The sequence below is a fragment of the Dipteris shenzhenensis genome, chromosome 5 (genome assembly GCF_047967505.1).
Source record: "Dipteris shenzhenensis isolate YYH24624 ecotype China chromosome 5, Dip_SZ_1.0, whole genome shotgun sequence".
Lineage (NCBI taxonomy): Eukaryota > Viridiplantae > Streptophyta > Polypodiopsida > Gleicheniales > Dipteridaceae > Dipteris > Dipteris shenzhenensis.
Genome location: NC_141600.1, coordinates 60,003,431 through 60,024,487, shown reverse-complemented (window position 1 = coordinate 60,024,487; position 21,057 = coordinate 60,003,431). Strand labels below are relative to the sequence as shown.

The 21,057-nt window shown below is 44.9% G+C and overlaps 1 protein-coding gene and 1 pseudogene across 3 annotated transcripts in view; one reads left to right on the top strand and one right to left on the bottom strand.

Annotated features, from left to right (window-relative positions):
• Positions 1 to 21,057, top strand: part of LOC147902261 (serine/threonine-protein phosphatase 4 regulatory subunit-like protein) — a 52,385-nt gene that overhangs the window by 20,874 nt on the left and 10,454 nt on the right. The window lies entirely within an intron of this gene.
• LOC147902262 (uncharacterized) lies at positions 1,511 to 19,585 on the bottom strand (annotated as a pseudogene).

Below are 21,057 nucleotides of genomic sequence, written 5' to 3'. Positions count from 1 at the left end.
CGTCTCCTGAAAGTTGCATGTGATCTCTTCTTTTCTGGGGCCGTGGTCCATGGTGATCCTCATGAGTCTAGACTTGAGTTGGGTGACCTCATGTACGAAGAGTGCGGCACATTTTTGGTTTGGGTGGTCAATGATCTTGTTCATGTCTATGTATCCAAGGGTGAAGATGCAGTGATACCTCCCGTGGATCTCATAGTATTTTCAGCATGTCATCAAGGCATGTTCCTCAGTCTCCACCTCATGTGTATCAGAGAGAGTGTAGAGTCTCATATCTTTACGATGTTGTGTGGCTACAATCTGAGGTCTTGCCTTGATTTGGGATCGGGGAGATAAGATTCAGAGCTGCCATGTGGCAAAAGTTGCAAAGCAAGAAAGAACAAGGAAAAACAGAACTTGGAACCAACTCACGCTGTTTGTGGCAGAGGGGCGAGCTCCTTCCTTGCACCTATCCTCTGTCCAGGCTCCCCGCAGGGTGCAGGTGTCTTCCAGCAATCAGGGGAAGAGAGAAATGAAGGTAGAGAGCGGAGGGTGAACAAGAAAGAGTTGTAGAGGAAAGATGGTTCACAGATCTGCCCCGAAATGATTGCCTCGAGATCTGTGCATGAGTCCTCTTAAGAGAGGGTGCCAAAAGTAGGAGGGAAAGTTCCTCCTGCAGCCTGCACTGGTCTAGAACAGCTCCAAAAGCCACCACGTAGCCAGAAACATGTGCACAAAGGTCCAACACAGCAAAAGACAACCTCGGGCACCTGTTGGAGGCAGTTGAATACGTCTGTACGGACTCCGTACAACCGTACGGACGTCCGTACGAAAATTTTCAAAAATGACTTCTGGCACTTCTTAGAAGTGTGTACTAGCCTTGGAATAGTCAAAACAGCTGAAAACGGCTGAAAACAGGCTTGAAACAGCTCAAACAGCTCAAAAAGTGCACAAGAACAGCTAAAAACGTCCAACACCTTTGGGAGAGTGAGGGGAGAGAGATGGAAGGTGGGGGAAGGACATGCATACACATTCATGACAAATGGCACCTCCTCCTTGCCATTTGCCCCTTCATTAAAGTCCTAACCCCCATACCAAGGACAACGTTGGTTGTCCTTGGGCCCAACTTTTAGACCCCTCTTTTAAAGCCTTTGCCTTGTCCCTAGGACGTAGTGGTGCACCTAGACTTTGCCCTTAGGAACTTCTAGGAAGTGTGCACTTCCTCTAGCCAGTCCCTCACGGCCAAACCATTACAACACTTAACCATGGTTAACCCTGGGTTAAGCGTAGGTTGAGTTACGAAGATACTTTACATCATTTTTCACGTCCTCGTGACATACGCTCCTCTTAAAACAGCAAAGTACCTAGGTTGTTGCTGAAAAAGTACAAATAGGCAAAAATAGCCCATACTAGAATATACATCATCTGTTAGATACAACCTGCAATGATAATATGGGTTAGGAGAGCTCGAGAGTCCATCCATACATCAATGCATCCTCTATGTCGAGTGTCGCGAACACCCATCATGGAGACCTCACGGCAGAAATACTGTCAACAAGCAGCATCTCGGGTGAGACAATCGGTGCCACCAAGCGATCTCCATATGAGTAGTTTGAATCAAGGAAGGGGAAGTGCTACCCTCCTCTTGAGCACCAGGCAATGCTCCAGTTCTTTGCTCTGTTGAACCTGTAGGAGCCTGTACCGTAGTTGGCGCAAGCTGAAACGTGTCGAGGTAGAGCTGCAAAATCTAAGGTGAGTCTGCTAGGTCACCCTCCTCCATCCACCTCGCATCTAGTGCAGGATAATTTCTGAACTTCACCAGGTAGTGACGGGAAACTCTGCCTTTCACTTTTCTTTCCATATGTACCAAAATCTGTTCTGGAACCAAGATTTCATCCAACTCTTCCACCTTGGGCTGATCCTCATGCAACAGGTCAGCATTCACATCACCCTGGAAAGGCTTCAATAAACTCACATGAAAGGCATTGTGTATGGTCCAAGTGGCAGGTAGCTTCAGCCAGTAAGCTACATCATTAATGCGTTCAAAAACCTGAAAAGGACCATAATACCGCATTTTCAGCTTTGTGTACACTTTCGTCTTGCCTTTCAGCTTCTTGAGTCGTGCTTTTTGAAAACGCAGCAGCACCCAATCACCCTCTTTCAAGAGTAACTCACGGCGATGCTTATCGGCTGCCCGTTTGTGCTTCTCTTGGCTTTTCTGGAGGGCTGTTTTGACCTTTTGGTAAGCAACATCCAAACTTTACACAAATCTGTTTGCTTCAAAAATCTTCTCTTTCGTATGCAGAATGGGAGGTACCTTCCGTTCTCCTGCCACAATTTCAAAGGGGGCTTTCCCCGTGGATGAGTGTACAGTGTTGTTGTACGCGAACTCAACAAGTGGCAAAAATTGCTCCCATTTTGATTGCTGATCCGAAACAGCATTTGAGAAGATCAAGGGCAGTGGAATTGGCTTCTTCGGACTGCCCATCAGATTCAGGATGGAAAGAGGATGAGAAATTTAGCGTGGTACCCATATTCTCAAAGATACCTCTCCAGAAAAGCCTTGTCATCCGAAGTTCTCTATCACTGACAATTGATTGAGGCATCCCGTGATGTTTAAACACATGAGACATAAAGAGTCTCGCCAACTATTCTGCTGTAATTTTCTTTCTGGCGGGAATGAAGTGGGCCTGCTTGCTGAATCTGCAAATAATGGTCCATATCCCATCATGTCCAGGTGGTGTACGAGGAAGATCAAAGATAAAATCCATGGCAATGCTTTGCCAAGGTTGATCGGGAATAGGTAGAGGCTGTAGCAGTCCAGCCGGCTTCTGCTTGTCATATTTCACCTTTTGGCAGGTGATGCATGTCCTGACATATGCCTCGACATCTTTCCTCAATGATGGCCAAAAGAAATAGTGTTCCACAGCTTTGATGGTGGCATCAATGCCTCTGTGTCCTGCATAGGGTGGAGCATGACTCTGTCAACACTTTGGGCCTCAACTGTTTCGTGACACACAATCTGCCATGCATCATCAAAAATCCGTCTTTGAGAGTATAGTGCTCATGCCTCTGTCCATCAACCAACTGATCATAAATCCGTGAAAAATCAGCATCATTGGCATATTGATCCTTCATGGCATCAAGCTCATCATGATATGCAATGGTCATTGCTGAAACTTGTGGCTTAACAGACACTGCATCTGGAGTGGGCTTGCGTGAGAGTGCATCTGCAACAACATTCTTCTTCCCAGGCACATGCACAATCTGAAAATGAAACATAGAAAGAAAATTTGCCCACCTCATATGCTTCTCAGACAACTTTCTCTGAGTGAGAAAGTAACGCAGTGATTGATGATTGGTTTGAACATGAAAATCAGCACCCAAAAGATAATGCTTCCAGGTTGAAAGAGCATGGATGACAGCCAACATCTCTTTCTCATAGATGCCAAAATTCATTTCAGCATCCTGGAGCACTCTACTCTCGTATGCCGCAACTCTTCCATCCTGCATAAGTACCCCTCCTATGTTGTTCCCCCATGCATCTGCTTGGACAACGAAGGGTTTGCAAAGATCTGGCAAAATAATCATAGGATTTGAGCAGAGTTCGCTCCTTCAGTAGGTCAAAGGCTGCAATTTCTTTGGGACCCCATTTGAAAGTGACCCCTTTCTTCTGTAAGGCATGTAAAGGAGATGCAATCTCTGCAAAATACCGAATGAACCTCCTGTAGTACGAGCACAAGCCCAGAAAGCTGCGTACTTCATGGATGTTCTTCAGGTGTGGCCAATTCCTGATGGCCTCTACCTGGGCAAGGTCCATCCTAACTCCATCCTTGGAAACAATGTGCACGAGAAAATGGAGCTCATGCATGAAGAATTCACTTTTCTTGGCATTGACAAGTAGCTTATGCTTCCGTAGCTCCTCGAGAACAAATGCCAGGTGCTTCCTATGTTCAGCCTCATCCTGAGAGAACGCGATGATGTCATCGAAGAAAGTGCCAACAAAGGCTCGGTGCTCTCTAAAAATCCTGTCCATCATTTTGTTGAAGGTGGCAGGTGCATTGGTTAACCCAAATGGCATGACAAGAAACTCGTACAAACCAAATGTGGTACGAAATGCTGTTTTGTGAACATCCTTTGGTTGAATTCTGATTTGGTGATAACCACTCTTCAGATCAATGCGATTGAACATTCCAGACCCCTGTAACCTATCCAAAATATCATCTATCCGAGGTATAGGGAATCTATTCTTAATGGTAATCTTATTGAGGGCTGTATAGTCAATGCACATCCGCCAGGATCCATCCGTCTTTTGGACCAAGAGCATGGGTGAGCAGTAAGGTGAAGAGCTGGGCTGAATCAGCCCCTTCTCCAGCAGGTCCTTGACCTGGTTCATAATTTCCTCTTGCTGGGCTGCACTGACCTTGTAAGGAGGTCGGTTAGGAGGACTGCTACCAAGGATTATATCTATGAGAAAGAGATGTTGACTGTCATCCATGCTCTTCTGACTTGGAAGCATTATCTTTTGGGTGCTGATTTTCATGTTCAGACCGATCGTCAGTCACTGCGGTACTTTCTCTGAGTGAGAGTCTCAAGTCCTCAGGCTTCGTGTTCTAGTTTTTTGTCTTTGTTAGCTATTACTGCTTTGCCCAAGAGACTCTGTGTTTAGAAACCCAGTATAGCTGCTTATGCTTGGGCACTAATTTTGACATAAGTGTTGCTTTGCTTGCTAAGTAAGTCTACCTTTTGTTTTTCAAAATTTTTTTGCTACTTCATTTTTATTCTGTTTCGTTTTCTCTTTTATTTACTTTGTAGAATTTTTGGACAACAAAAATCTGAATTTGTACGATTGGATATATTCCCATCTTACAAAGGTATATTTGTTCACTATTACTGCGTTGCTGTTGATGAGTTTGGGCATGTTCTTGGATTCATCTAGATATCTGCAAACGTACCAGCGAGTGAACCCACTGATGCACCTAGTGTTGGAGAAGAAGTCACCAATGGTGTCTCCGAGGGTCTCGGTTTCTCTCTATATGAGCCCTACTATTCTGAGATTAAGGGCTCTCTTGTCTATCCTTTTGTTCCTTCATACATGAAGTAAACTTATCCATCTTGGATTTCACCAAAACTTGTAGTTTGAAGATGATGTTGTGATTGGTGTCTTCTTTCCCCTCTTTTTGCCTTCTTTTGCTTTTAATGCCTTGATCTAGTTTTTCCTCTACTGTGTAAACATCTCCTGTGAGGTGGACTCATGGACATCGTGAAGAGGCTGGAGATGTGATGTGGTGAGCACAGCCTCAAATGGGGCGTGTGCTTTCTACTCCTATATTTGTATTCATAGTGGTGTGGCACTGGTGAACAACGGGCTCAAGATCTCGTGTCCCATGATGGCCACTCAATGTGGCTTCTTCCCTCATAAAGAAGGCATCTGTGATCTTTGTTGTTTGGTGCCCAGGTATCTTGATTTGTGACTGAGTGCATGTGTGCCCTTCTATGTCTCGTGAACTCAGACTTGAATGATGAAGCACGTCATTGGTCCAGAAAGTCAATGATTCAACTCAATGTCTTGGAACACACTCCCACACGCCCACACGCCAACTCAATGTCTTGGGGACACACACACACACACACACACACACTTTTTATATAGTGAAAGCCATATTTATTTACATTACAAAAAGACTGTCCCCAAAGCGGAGATTAGCGGATACAAAATCAAAAAATCTTAGTATAGGACAAGTAGACGAGGACAAGTAGACGGCATATTGTATCTGGTGAATGGACAAACAATCATAGAATGATTTCTTGAGTGACATCCGACAAAAGAAGAACATGGAAGTAGTGGGCTCATGAAAGACAGTTTGATTCCTATCTTTCCATATAGTTCAGAGTGCCCAATATCTAACCCATATAAAGAACAAATCAAAGTTTGGTGGTCGCGGGTAAATTCCAAAGAGCTAGAAAAGCTTTCCAAATGTAGCAGAAGGAAAGTGTGCCTGAAGACGCTACTGAAGTAGCAAGAAAAATTCCCGAGTGATGGGGCAAGTCAAGAAAAGATGAAGCATAGATTCCCTTTTTCTCACTCAGAGAAAGTACCGCGGTGACTGACGATCGGTGTGAACATGAAAATCAGCACTCAAAAGATAATGCTTCCAGGTAAAACTCACTCAGAGAAAGTACCGCAGTGACTGACGATCGGTCTGAACATGAAAATCAACACCCAAAAGATAATGCTTCCAGGTCGGAAGAGCATGGATGACAGTCAACATCTCTTTCTCATAGATGCCAAAATTCATTTCAGCATCCTATAGCACTCTACTGTCGTATGCCACGACTCTTCCATCTTGCATAAGTACCCCTCCTATGCTGTTCCCACATGCATTTGCTTGGACAGCGAAGGGTTTGCGAAGATCTGGCAAAATAATCACAGGATCTGAGCAGAGTCGCTCCTTCAGTAGGTCAAAAGCTACAATTTCTTTAGGACCCCATTTGAAAGTGACCCCTTTCTTCTGTAAGGCATGTAATGGAGATGCAATCTCTGCAAAATACCGAATGAACCTTCTGTAGTACGAGCACAAGCCCAGAAAGCTGTGTACTTCATGGATGTTCTTCAGGTGTGGCCAATTCCTGATGGCCTCTACCTTGGCAAGGTCCATCCTAACTCCATCCTTGGAAACAATGTGTGCGAGAAAATGGATCTCACGCATGAAGAATTCACTTTTCTTGGCATTGACAAGCATCTTATGCTTCCGTAGCTCCTCGAGAACAATTGCCAGGTGCTTCCTATGTTCAGCCTCATCCTGAGAGAACACAATGATGTCATCGAAGAAAGTGCCAACAAAGGCTCGGTGCTCTCTAAAAATCCTGTCCATCATTTTGTTGAAGTTGGCAGGTGCATTGGTTAACCCAAATGGCAGGACAAGAAACTCGTACAAACCAAATGTGGTACGAAATGCTGTTTTGTGAACATCCTCTGGCTGAATTCTAATTTGGTGATAACCACTCCTCAGATCAATGCGACTGAACATTCCAGACCCCTGTAACCTATCCAAAATATCATCTATCCGAGGTATAGGGAATCTGTTCTTAATGGTAATCTTATTGAGGGCTGTATAGTCAATGCACATTCGCTAGGATCCATCCTTCTTTTGGACCAAGAGCACGGGTGAGTAGTAAGGTGAAGAGCTGGGCTGAACCAGCCCCTTCTCCAGCAGGTCCTTGACCTGGTTCATAATTTCCTCTTGCTGGGCTGCACTGACCTTGTAAGGAGGTCAGTTAGGAGGACTGCTACCAAGGGTTATATCTATGAGAAAGAGATGTTGGCTGTCATCCATGCTCTTTCGACCTGGAAGCATTATCTTTTGGGTGTTGATTTTCATGTTCAGACCGATCGTCAATCACTGCGGTACTTTCTCACTCAGGTGCTGATTTTCATGTTTAGACCGATCGTCAATCACTGCGGTACTTTCTCTGAGTGAGAAAGTACCGTAGTGATTGACGATCGGTCTGAACATGAAAATCAGCACCCAAAAGATAATGCTTCCAGGTCGAAAGAGCATGGATGACAGCCAACATCTCTTTCTCATAGATGCCAAAATTCATTTCAGCATCCTGGAGCACTCTACTCTCGTATGCCACGACTCTTCCATCCTGCATAAGTACCCCTCCTACGCTGTTCCCACATGCATTTGCTTGGACAGCGAAGGGTTTGCGAAGATCTGTCAAAATAATCACAGGATCTGAGCAGAGTCGCTCCTTCAGTAGGTCAAAAGCTGCAATTTCTTTGGGACCCCATTTGAAAGTGACCTCTTTCTTCTGTAAGGCATGTAAAGGAGATGCAATCTCTGCAAAATACCGAATGAACCTCCTGTAGTACGAGCACAAGTCTAGAAAGCTGCGTACTTCATGGATGTTCTTCAGGTGTGGCCAATTCCTGATGGCCTCTACCTTGGCAAGGTCCATCCTAACTCTATCCTTGGAAACAATGTGCGCAAGAAAATGGATCTCATGCATGAAGAATTCACTTTTCTTGGCATTGACAAGCAGCTTATGCTTCCGTAGCTCCTCGAGAACAATTGCTAGGTGCTTCCTATGTTCAGCCTCATCCTGAGAGAACACGATGATGTCATCGAAGAAAGTGTCAACAAAGGCTCGGTGCTCTCTAAAAATCCTGTCCATCATTTTGTTGAAGGTGGCAGGTGCATTGGTTAACCCAAATGGCATGACAAGAAACTCGTACAGAGCAAATGTGGTACGAAATGCTGTTTTGTGAACATCCTCTGGCTGAATTCTGATTTGGTGATAACCACTCTTGAGATCAATGTGACTGAACATTCCAGACCCCTGTAACCTATCCAAAATATTATCTATCCGAGGTATAGGGAATCTGTTCTTAATGGTAATCTTATTGAGGGCTCTATAGTCAATGCACATCCACCAGGATCCATCCTTCTTCTGGACCAAGAGCACAGGTGAGCAGTAAGGTGAAGAGCTGGGCTGAATCAGCCCCTTCTCCAGCAGGTCCTTGACCTGGTTCATAATTTCCTCTTGTTGGGCTGCCTGACCTTGTAAGGAGGACTACTACCAAGGATTATATTTATCGTGTGGTCTTCTGGCCTTTCAGGGGGCAACTCCTGTAGAAGTGAGTAAGAAAAACAGGCCCTAAACTGAAAAAGAAAATCTGTCCGCTGTTTTTCCAGCTTAGAAAAATGAGACTCTTCTTCTACTGACTCCTTTTTAGATGCAAACACTAAGTACGCTGAAAGATGTTTTTGCATTACGTTGCCAATGGCAGAAGCAGATACAACAGGGATGGATTCTCCCTTCAATTTAGCATCTAGAACATGGGCTTGCCACGGTGAGTGATTGTGATTGTTTTATTCTTTGTATCCAAAACAGCCCAACACGAAAGTGCCAAGGTATCCCCAGTAACACATCACAACCATTTAACGGCATAATATAGAACTCTTATGTGTCCACGTAGCTTTGAATATGCATCCGCAGCTTGCCTATCACTGGAGTAACTGACTGGCTGAGTTTTGGACAAGCGATATGTGCATCACACAAAGGACCCATCTCTTCTGCCCTTATTCCTAACTTTCCAGCCAGCTCTAGAGAGATGAAATTGGCCTTGGCTCCCGGATCGAAAAACATCAGAGCTGTCTGGTCTCTTATCTTGCCCCATGCCCGGCATAACTTTGTAGCATCTGTATTCTGAACAGCCCCAATCAAGTCTGGCAAAAGACCGGCAGTGGGCTTGGGCTTTTTATTCTTCTGATCAGTCCTCTTTTCCTCCTTGTGCTCACCCTGCTCAGAATGAGGGAACTTCCACTTCTTATGTGGGCATCCAAAAGCTCTGTGGCCTTTCTCCTTGCAAATATAACACTTGTTGGCATCATAGAGAATTTGCTTTTCCTCATCAGACATGCGGGTCGATACTCGCCTCTGTCCTCCAACAAACTTTGCCTTCATGGGCTGCGAAAACTTTCTGAACTTCTTAGGGGATTCCGTCTTGCTGCCCTTTGACCTTGATGTTCCTATGAGCTTCCTTTGAACCTAGAAACTTTCCCTTGCATTAGTGCATAAGCCGTAGTGGCATTCTCAACCAACTGAGACATATTGGAAACCCTTGTCTTTGTGCAGTAGGCCTGAATCTGCTTTGGCAACCCACAGCAATATCTTTCAATTTGCTTGGACAGCGGTACATGTGTGTAAGAATTCACTGGCAGTAGGGCTTCCCAAAACTTCTTATTGTAGTCCTCCAAATTTCTGCAATTTGCAGATCCAACCTGTACTAGGCGGTCATGATATCCACCTCAAAAGTGGTAGTGAGCCATGCTGCTGAGAAGACTTGCTTGAATTCGACCCAAGTGGTAGGTGCTCTGCCTTGCAAGAGGAGGTTGGTCCACCATTGGAGCGCATCAAAAAGGTGGCTGCCTTTCGGACTTTGGAGGATTCTGTGAAGTGTCCACGTGAGTAGGCAGCATCAAACTGTTGCACAAATGTCAAAGCCTTCAATCTGTCCTGCATCCCATTGAAAGTCTCAAACCCCACAGTTGCCCCTCCCTCCTTGTAATCTTTCAATTTGCCTTTAGGGGTGAGATTGTGATAAATGGGGGGCTGTAAAAATGGTGGGGGCATCATTGCTCCCGCATTCTGAGCCATTCCAACCGTACTCATGGTGGGGTTTGGCATTCCAGGTCCCACTCCTTGCATCTGTGGCATCTTCCAAGTATTGCCCATTGTCCCAAGCATTCCTGTCTGCATTCCAGGATGCATCCCAATGTTTGAATACATCATATTGGCATTTGCAGTGGGCATTCCACCCCTCATAGGTTGCTGGAAATTCTGCATTTCCGGCTGCGTGCTGCCCATAAAGCTACCTGGCATTCTGGGTGCCTCTGCGGATGGTGCCACCATTGCCTAAAAAACTAATCCCCCTCCGAAATATCCTGGATGCATCGTGGGCTGAGGAAGGGCTTGCTGTTCCTGATTGACTGAATGAAAGTTATTGGCATTACCTGCTACAGGGGTGATCGAGGGCATCTCTGACGGCTGTCCACCGAAAGAAACATGCCTAGGAGTCTTCTTATGCTTCTTATGTTTCTTTTGAGATGACTTTTTGCTTCCAGGGGAGGCAACCATAGGGGGAGGAGCTTGCATAATCTTCGTGACAACATGTTGCAACTGCAACAGGGCTCCTGCTACACTTTGCATTCGTAGCTGAAAAAGTGCATTGGGATCAAGCTCCTCTGCCTCATCTACCTCATCCTGTGAGTCCTCTGTGGCATGCTCAGGAGAGATTGGATGTGCCCCACTGTCTTGCTGGTCATCACCCCCGTTGGTACTGTGCTCCTCTTCAAAGCTCTCTGATGCTCTGTCTTCGTCCTGCCCCTCCTGCTCTGAAATGGTCAATGACCTCTCACGGTGTGACATGCTTGCTAAGATTGATGGCTATAGCAACAATTGCATTGAAGGTGTCCTTCACCCAACACTACCAGGGCTCACCTCTGTAGGAAGATGGTGACGGTCCTGGCAATGGAACCACTGAACCTGGTCTTCGATAAACAAAAGGGCAGTGAACTTCTTCTACTCAGTCATAAACTTCATAAATGGCCACAATGCAAGCTTCAGTCACTTCAATCACTTAGCACAACTTAGAAACAAGCTTCAACAACAACAAAGGTGAGGCTAGAATGCCCTTGCTCAATGAAAATAGTACACAGTGCACCCACTGGCCCCAAATGCCTTGGCGCCCCTTATAGTATTTATTTAATGCTTCTGACTGGAAATGCTTTACAACAAGGGTTCAACCGTGGTTCAACCCTGCATTGTTCTCTCTGCAAATCCTCTACTTGTCTTCAAGGCATCTAATCCAAGTGCACCACTAGAATTCCCACTGGCAAGGCATACTCAAGCATTTTGACACAACTTAGAGGCATTCAGGCATCCAAACCACTGGCAAACTGAGCTCAAGGCAGCCTCGAGGCTATCACATGCATCCACATTGTCCTTAGGCCTTTCATAAGATCACCCTTGCCTCTGGGTGCTTGCCAGAACCTGTAGGAGTCCTGAAAGGACTGCAACCAACACACATGTTAGTGCAAAAAGTTGCAAAGCAAGAAAAAGCAAGGAAAAACAGAACCTGGAACCAACTCCTGCTGTCTGTGGTAGAGGGGCGAGCTCCTTCCTCGCACCTATCCTCTGTCTAGGCTCCCCGCAAGGTGCAGGTAACTTCCAGCAATCAGGAGAAGAGAGAAATGAAAGTAGATGAGAGATTCACGCGGTAGATACCAACTTGGTGGGGTCAGTAGTCTTTGAGAGGCGTTCCCAGAGCTGTTAGTACACAATGCACCCACTGGTCCCAAATGCCTTGGCGCCCCTTACGGTATTTATTTAATGCTTTTGAATGGAAATGCTTTACAACAAGGGTTCCACCCTGCACTGTTTCTCTCTGGAAATCCTCTACTTGTCTTCAAGGCATCTAATCCAAGTGCACCACTAGAATTCCCATTGGCAAGGCATACTCAAGCATTCAATTCTGATCTGGCACAACTTAGAGGCATTCAGGCATCCAAACCACTGGCAAATTGAGCTCAAGGCTATCACATGCATCCACACTATCCTTAGGCCTTTCACAAGATCACCCTTGCCTCTAGGTGCTTGCTAGAACTTGTAGGAGTCCTGAAAGGACTGCAAATAACACGCATGCACTGCGAAAAGCTGCAAAGCAAGAAAGAACAAGGAAAAACAGAACCTGGAACCAACTCTCGCTGTCTGTGGCAGAGGGGCGAGCTCCTTCCTCACACCTATCCTCTGTCCAGGATCCCCGTGGGGTGCAGGTGTCTTCCAGCAATCAGGAGAAGAGAGAAATGAAGGTAGAGAGCGGAGGGTGAACAAGAAAGAGCTGTAGAGGAAAGATGGTTGATAGATCTGCCCCGAAATGATTGCCTCGAGATCTGTGCCTGAGTCCTAAGAGAGGGTGCCAAAAGCAGCAGGGAAAGTTCCTCATGCAGCTTGCACTAGTCCAGAACAGCTCCAGAAGCCACCACGCAGCCAGAAACACGTGCACAAAGGTCCAACATAGCAAAAGACAACCTCGGGCACTTGCTGGAGGCAGCTGAACACGTCCGTACAGTCCATACGAAAATTTTTAGAATTGACTTCTGGCACTTCTTAGAAGTGCGTACTAGCCTTGGAACAGTCAAAACAAACTTAAAACGGCTGAAAACAGGCTTGAAACAGCTCAAACAGCTCAGAAACTGCACAAGAACAACTGAAAACGTCCAACACCTTTTAGAGAGTGAGGGGAGAGAGATGGAAGGTGGGGGAAGGGCATGCATACACATGCATGACAAATGGCACCTTCTCCTTGCCATTTGCCCCTCTATTGAAGTCCTAACCCCCATACCAAGGACAACCAACCCTTGGGCCCAACTTTTAGACCCCTCTTTTAAAGCCTTTTCCTTGCCCCTAGGACCTAATGGTGCACCTAGACTTTGCCCTTAGGAACTTCTAGGAAGTGTACACTTCCTCAAGCCAGTCCCTCACGGCCAAACCATTACAACACTTAACTATGGTTAACCTTGGGTTAAGCGTAGGTTTAGTTACGAAGATATTTTACATCACTTTTCACGTCCTCGTGACAATATGTGTAGTGGGATGTGCTCAATGACGGGAGGGGATGGACAAGCTTAAAAAAAAGTGGGTATGGTCATTGTCCAGATGGATGCCAATAGGATGAAGAAAGTTGTGATGTGAGAGGGAAAGGCAAGGGATCCTATGAGGTAGTCAACTACACTTAAACTTCCTCCATGTGGAAAACAAGTGAGCCCGCCAAAAGAAGGCCATCTATCCAAACCATTGCCGATAATCAGATCATGAAACCTGTCCATGTCTATGAAGTTGTGCGAAACCTGTCCATGTCTATGAGGTGATTGAGGCTCGTCGGTCTTGCAGAAACTTGGGAAATACTCGCCTCATCTAATTGAATGTCAAGAAATAGGATTGAGTTATGCTGACAATCAATGATCGGTACGTGGTGGTTTGCAATCCTCAGGTTGAAGTCTCCAAGAAGGAGAACTTTCTGTGGCTCAAGAAATCCGTGATGTCTGGGTATAGGGTAGTATACGACGCCTCACCCTCCTCTTGAAGCTCCCTTCCAAAATTTGAGGTCTTCCAAAAAAGGTTGCAAACTGTGTCATGCGAAGATGTGCTCTTGCTCCGGATCCATAGGAATCTAATGTTTGGGTCCCAAAGAGAGATTGTCGGTAAGGAACTGTAACACTGCTTGATCCTTGTATCCCGCATGTCTCTCTAGTCTTGTCACAATAGGCTGATTCCCACGTATATGCATAGACTTGTGGTAGTGGATGTTCTAGGATCCAATGAGTCTCTGTGTAGAAGACAATGTCTCGTCTTGTGTATGGCTCATAGACTCTGCCTTTGTAGGAAGGTGTGTCAACGGGCCTTTGTCTAGGACCAGTCATGAGTCGTTCCTCACATACCATTGCCCACTTCCCCTTCTTACGGGTGGCATCCCATTGCTATAGGAACCTGTCTCTCCTCTACTTGCAAAGGAGTAAGATCCTCATCCATGTGGAAGCTACATGCTTGCATAGTGCCACTACCCAAGCCTGGGTGTCTCCGGTGAGGTTGTGTCCTACGTGCCATGTCGCCATGGTCTTGTACCCCCAAGGTGGAGGTCACAAAGATATAGCATCTAAGATGATGGAGCTGGTGCATTGAATCTCATGGACTCTAGTGTTGAGAGCCTTGTTGGCTCTATTGTTGCTCAAGTATATTGTATGAAACGGTTGCCTTTGCAAGTGCACGTTTCACGACATCCACCCCTTGGAGGCCCTCCCAATAGTAGATTGCATTGTAGTGATTTGCTTCTCTACAATGAGGCTTCTCCCTTGGGTCAAATTTGTTCCGTGTCAGTGGTTCTCTATCTCCTTCTGGAGATTAGAGGCCTCTACCTAGATCGTGAGGATGTCATGCCTAAGGGTATCTATCTTTGTCTCTACTACTATACCTCTTGAGCTCGCATGTGGTGCATCTCCGTGACCATCTTTTTTGCAAGAGACCTAGGTAGGCCATGTGCTACTCTGGTGGGTATGCATATAACATGGAGGTGGAGGGCAAAGCGTGAGATGGAGAATAACCAGTCTAGGGAGTCTGGCACGGCATGAGTATCTATGGGGGATGAGAGTGCGCGGGGGGGGGGGGAGGATAAACTATGTGAGTGGGAGAGGCAACAAAGTTGGAGAGTGAGGTGAGCTAGGGGGGAATTGTCGGAGAGGCCCTAGGGCTATGGCTCTCCAAGAGGGAGTCAGCAGAGCTAGTTATGTCATGGTATGTGGCAATGCTATCCAATTGATTCTTATCTTTGGTACTATTTGTACCCTTTCCCTTCTCCTTGTCATTCTTGTCCTTGGGTTTTTCTTTTCCCTTTTCTTTCTTCGTTTTCTCGAGCCATGTGGATGGTCCAAGTCATAGCGATAAAGTGGAGGGAAGAATGTCCACTTATCCGGTGTTTTGATGGGTATATAGCAGGGGAGGCAGTAGCACGGAGTGAAGGGGCTTCTTTCCAAACGAATGGAGAGGCCAACAAAGAAGGGGGGGATACTGCCTCTGAGGGAGTGCTAACAGCCTAGAAAGCAGATTGTGATGTAGAGGCAGATAGCAATGGAGGGGCATTGGCAATCATGATGGAGAGGTGGTGATGACAAGGAAGATGCTGAAATTCCGTTTGAGGTACCAGCTGTAGCCAATGCAGCCCATAGGATCAGCAAAGAAGCTTCCAATATGGTACTTAAAGACATTGCAAGATTAAGGGCTAACTTACATTCCAAAATCCTCTAAGAATAGCTCACACTTGGACCCTTATCACCGTTGTCCCGATCCATAAGGCGGGGGATCCATGAGCTTGGAAAGCTAAAGGGCCATTATGCTGGACTTGTCATGTATAAGATTTATTCATCAACACTTGACACTTATGTTAGGGAACATGAGGGATTCAAAGCTGCTAGTTAGATAGGTTTCCAGGCAGATCATGCTATGTTGGACGACATTCTCACGCTAAGAGCTGTCATTAAGGAGGTCGGGACATGAAAGTAGAATGTCTTCTGTTGCTTTGTGGATTTTTGCAAAGCTTTTGACACAGTGCCATGGGATCGGCTATTCAAACTGCTATTTGATCTCGGGTATAGTCAGGAGATCATCTAGGCAGTTTGGACACTATATGAGTTGGTATCGGTCGGAGTCAGGATGTCGACTGGATGGGGAGAGGATATCATGAACTCGAATGGGGTCCGCTAAAGGTTGTCCTTTATCATTGACCTTATTTGGCCTATGCCTTGATGAGCTTATGTCCTTCATCACGACACTATGCAGAGTAGGATCACCTTTAGCTGGTTCTTTGATCTCGGTTCTAACTTCTACTATATGCAGATGACATTGTTCTACTCTTCTCATCAGCTAAGGGTCTCTAGTGACAATTGGATGCACTCTAGAGACACGTGATCTGAAGGTCAACCTTGGTAAAACCAAGGTCATAATCTTCAAGATGTCCTGTGCAGCAAACATCGAGAGCAATTCACGTCCGACAAGGCACCAATTGAGATTGCTGCATTCTATACATACTTCGGAGTCATGGAGGGACTAAAATGAAACCGTTTAGTCTTCACAAGTAGTTGTAGCTTGAATGAAGAGATTTTGGACTACCTTTTGATTAGCCTTCTCCTTTAGTGCAAGCCTTTGTCATGGCTGGGTCTGCCCTTCACCTCCAGAGTGCCGACAGCAACTTAGTACGAAGACTTTGTATAAATGGCTGCTCAAGTATGTGCGGGTGTGTTGATTTGTATGTGTGAGAGCATATGTTTATACTATGGTCTACATCCACTGTTGGGTGCTGATGACATGAGTGGGGATGTCATAGTAGCTTGTCCCTGCTATGTGTGATGGAGTTTATGGTTTTCAACCTTACGAGTGACTATCATGAGATTGAAACTGCCCTATGTTGTGTTTTTAGAGGATGAGTTTGGGCATGTTCCTGGACTCATCTAAGTATATTCTAAGATGAGGTATATTCTATACATACTTGGGGTTCCTCTTCTGAGGCCCTATTTTCATGATGAGGCTAGCCATGAGACTAGCCATGCAAGCTTGTTTGAGGAGAGAGTATGTCACATTTGCCAGACTCGTGCATCAATGCTTTCAGTCCCATTTTCTGTTATGGATCTCTCTTCCTTTTGTCCTTTGCACTTGGGTACCCTCTGGCAGTGACAGCGTGGGGTATGTCTCTATCTATTTTCTCGTCTCAAACATCAGCCTTGGGGGTGGATGTCCGCTTTTGTGGCCCCACCCCTTAACATTTATCTTATCTGGATATTTTCAGTCTATGAGATTCTGGTCTTTCGAAGGCATTAATAAACTTTCTTACAACATAGACCTTTTACTTTGCTCACTATATCCCACAAAGATGCGTTTGTTAACCTTGTCATGAATCTTGTTCCTCTGTTCTTTTGGAACATGGCTGTAGTAGATAGAACTAAAAATGTTATGATGAAAGACACTTGGCTTCTTGCCAAAGGAGGTGCCTTGTCCTTCATTGCTCTACTTAAGGTATAAGCTGCAGTTCACTGCCTCTGCCCAAATGCTAGACATACTCGTTTCTTTAAGCATACACTTGGGTGCAATTAGGTGCATGTTCTTCCTTTCAGTTACACCATTGTGCTGAGGTGTATAAGCTCTAGCAGTAACAATTCTTTGAAGCTTTGATTTTCATGTTTTGTGCCCCTATCACTTGTTCGAACCTTCATCTTTTGTCCAAATTCATGCTAAATTCTTTGAAACTTTGATTCTCATGTTCTTTGCCCCCTATTACTTCTCAGCATCTTTATCTTGTGTCCAGATTCATTCTCATTTATTGCTTTAAACTCTTTGAAATCTTCAAAGATTTCATTTTCTTTTCAATTTCAATTGCCTTTTTTGTATCGCCTTCTTTAGCCTTTGCATTGGCCTTGGGTATTTTTGTGAGGATGTTCTGATCCCCCTCTTCATGGCAAACTCCTAAAGCTGTGAACCTCCTCGTCTTGACGAGCCTTATAAAATAAAATACTAGTGACCTAGGAACAACAATAAAGGCTCCATGTGTCGCGGGAGTAGTTCTTAATGTCCTAACATGCCTCATGAATAAAGTGTCGGTCATGAGCGGTTTGAGCTCTGAGTGATCGAGGCATAACGTTTGCACTGTCTTGCTCATGGACAACCGGCATGTGGTCGTTGCTTAACCTTGCACTGTCTTGCCCTTAGAGGACTCTATATCTCTCCACCCTGGAGCCATTATGGCCATGCAAAGTTCACAATGTGAATCCAATACTCTTATATGGATAATTTTTGTCTTAATTGCATTAAGTTGTTGTGTACCTAAGGTTTTTATCAATGCCTTGAAAATTGTGATAGTTGTATGGCTTGTGTTGATCGAAGGAATTTTTAGGATTTTCTCCATGAGATCTGAACAATATCTAGTGCATGGAGTTCATACAATAGATGGGCTCCCACAATCGCTTGCATTATTGGTCATCCCTTGAACTATATTATCTTTTGTAGCATTGTGAGAGGCCTTTTGGTGTGTCTATTCAAAACTCCCTATAGAAAGTGCCCATCAACATGTTGAAAACGAGGGAGCAAGAAGAAAGAGTGAGCTAGAGAGCAGAGCAAAATGTAGATTGCAATAGACAAGATAAGGTGAGTATTACATTGGCCACTGCCTAGAATGTGCCAATAATTCTAATACCCCCCTGCAGTGCCAATGTGATGTACAAGGAAGTGATCAATTACCAAAATGAGATAAGTTCAAGGCACTGCGAAATGCCTCAAACTTCTCACGTGGAAGTGCTTTGGTGAAGATGTCTGCAACATTGTCATGTGTTGACACATAGATCATACTGATCTCCCCTGCATGCAACTTCTCTCTGACATAATGATAATGAACCTCAATGTGCTTCGTGTGAGCATGAAACACATGATTCTTTGCCACTGCTATAGCACTCTGACTATCAGTGAGAATCCGAGAAGGACCCTCCAATAAGAGATGAAGATCAACAAACAAACAACGCAGCCAAACACATTCAACTGTCGCTGTGAAAGCTGCCTTGTACTCAGCTTCACATGAGGAAGTAGCCACAATAGATTGTTTCTTGCTCAGCTAAGAAATGCAAGCTTTGCCCAAAAAGAAACAATTACCACTAGTGGACTACTTGGTGTCATAGTCTCCAGCCCAATCTGAGTCACTGTAAGCATGCATCTGCAAGTCACCCCCCCAGGGAAACATCAAGCCATAAGACTTTGTGCCTTGCAAATAACGGAAGATGCATTTTACAGCTTGCCAATGTGTTGTCTTTGGGCTGTGTATATACTTGTTCATCTGAGATACTGCATATTGAATATCGGGCTGTGTATTGCACAAATAAATGAGGCATCCAACAGCCTGGCTATAAAGTGTCGCATCTACTGATTCACCAGCATCATAGATAGTAAGCTTCAGCCCTGGCTCCATGGGAGTGGCTATCGGCTTACAATCTTGCATGTTGAACCTATCCAAGAGCTTTTGCACATACTTGGATTGAGACATAATAATGCCACGCTTGTCTTGTATGAACTGGATCCCCAAATAGAAATTTAACATGCCCAAATCTGTCATGTCAAATTCAACTTTCAATTCAGCCTTGAAATCTGCAATTATTTCCTCATTTGACTCTGTGAGCAGCATGCCATCTACATAAAGAATGATGACCAAAATATCCCCCCCATCCTTCTTGATGTAGAGGGTGCTTTTCGTGGGACTATTGTGTAACCCCTTACTTGCTAGGAAGGCATTAATCTTGGCATACCATGCACATGGGTCTTGTTTCAGCCCATATAAAGCTTTATTCAGCTTGCAAACTTGAAGTGCATTGCCCGAAAGTTCAAAACCAGGAGGTTGTTTGACATAAACCTCTTCTTGCAAGTCCCCATTAAGGAAAGCTGTTTTAAAGTCCAACTGATGGACATTCCAAACAAAATTTGTAGCCATGGCAATAACTTACCTGATGATGGTCATTCGGGATGTAGGAGCAAAAGTCTCTTCATAATATGCTCTTTTTCTGAGCATAGCCTTTTCCGACCAGCCGTGGCTTGTACCTTTCAATGGACCCATTTGGCTTCCTTTTCACTTTGAAAACCCATTTGGTACCAATGGCATGTTTCCCTGGTGGCAAATCCGCAATATCCCAAGTCTGATTTTTCTCAATGGACTGCTATTCATTGTGCATGGCATTCATCCAATGCACATTATCCTTGGCTTCTTCAAAAGTGTCAGGTTCTTCTTCGTCAAGAAGAGTACCTGCATAAGTTGACTCAATAGAAGGAGCCCCCCCTATGTGTCTTACTGCACTACGAGTCCTGCCAGGCAAAGGTGCTTCAAGTCCACTCTCCCTAAGAGTTTGTAGCAACCAATTCGGAACTGTTTTGGCTGCATTTATCTCTTGAATCTCTTGCTTGACAACATTATCCACTGCGTGTGGAGGAACAAAATCAGCATGTGGCTGAATTGGGGCATGTGGACCAGGAGGAGGTTGCTGTAAATTCTGATTTTGAGCATGAGCCTCTGCTGGGGAACCAAAAGTTATAGGAAGCATCCCCTCAAAGACATCATCTGGAAAATCTAGAATAGTAAATTTAGCATGTGTATGAGCTGAATTCTCTGAAAAAATAACATCTCTACTCACAAAAATCTTGCGAGTGGCAGGATTGTAGAGACGATAGCCTTTGCTTTGTGCACTATACCCAACAAAGATACACGTAAGTGCCTTATCTGACAACTTATGTCGAAACTCCACAGGCACGTGGGCATATGCAACTCAACAAAAAACTCTAAAGTGATCCACTGAAGGCTTTCTCCCATGCCAAGCCTCATAGGGAGGGATTGTCTTTAAAGCCTTAGTGGGAGCCCGATTCAAAACATAATTGGCACACATGAGGCTTTCCAGCCAAAATCTATGAGGCAACTTCTTACTAATGAGCATGCATCTATCCATCTCCACGAGAGTGCGATTTTTCTGCTCAGCTTTGCCATTTTGCTGAGGGGTAAGCCTCACTGTAAGCTGCCTTTCTCCTTCAAAAATGCCTTAAATTCATGAGACATATACTCCCCCCCTCTATCAGTGCGAAGTGTCTGCACCTTGAGTACTGTCTCATTTTCAACGATGCCCACAAAGTGTTTGAAATGCATAAACACATCTGATTTTTTCTATAGACTATTTTTTTTGCGCAAAAAGTAGTGCTAGTTATATTGCTTGAAAACGAGAGTACAAGAGGGCCTTTCTATAGACTATAAATGTAACATAATACAGATAACCACCAAAAGCAAGTGTCCTCATGGGACTGCAGACATCACTCTGTATAAGCTGTAATTTGCAAGTAGCTCGTACTACACCATCCTTTTTAAAGGGAAATCTATGCATCTTACCAACGATGCATCCCTCACATGCATGAGGAGGAGGTGACTCCAAAGGAGGCAATGCATTAACCATA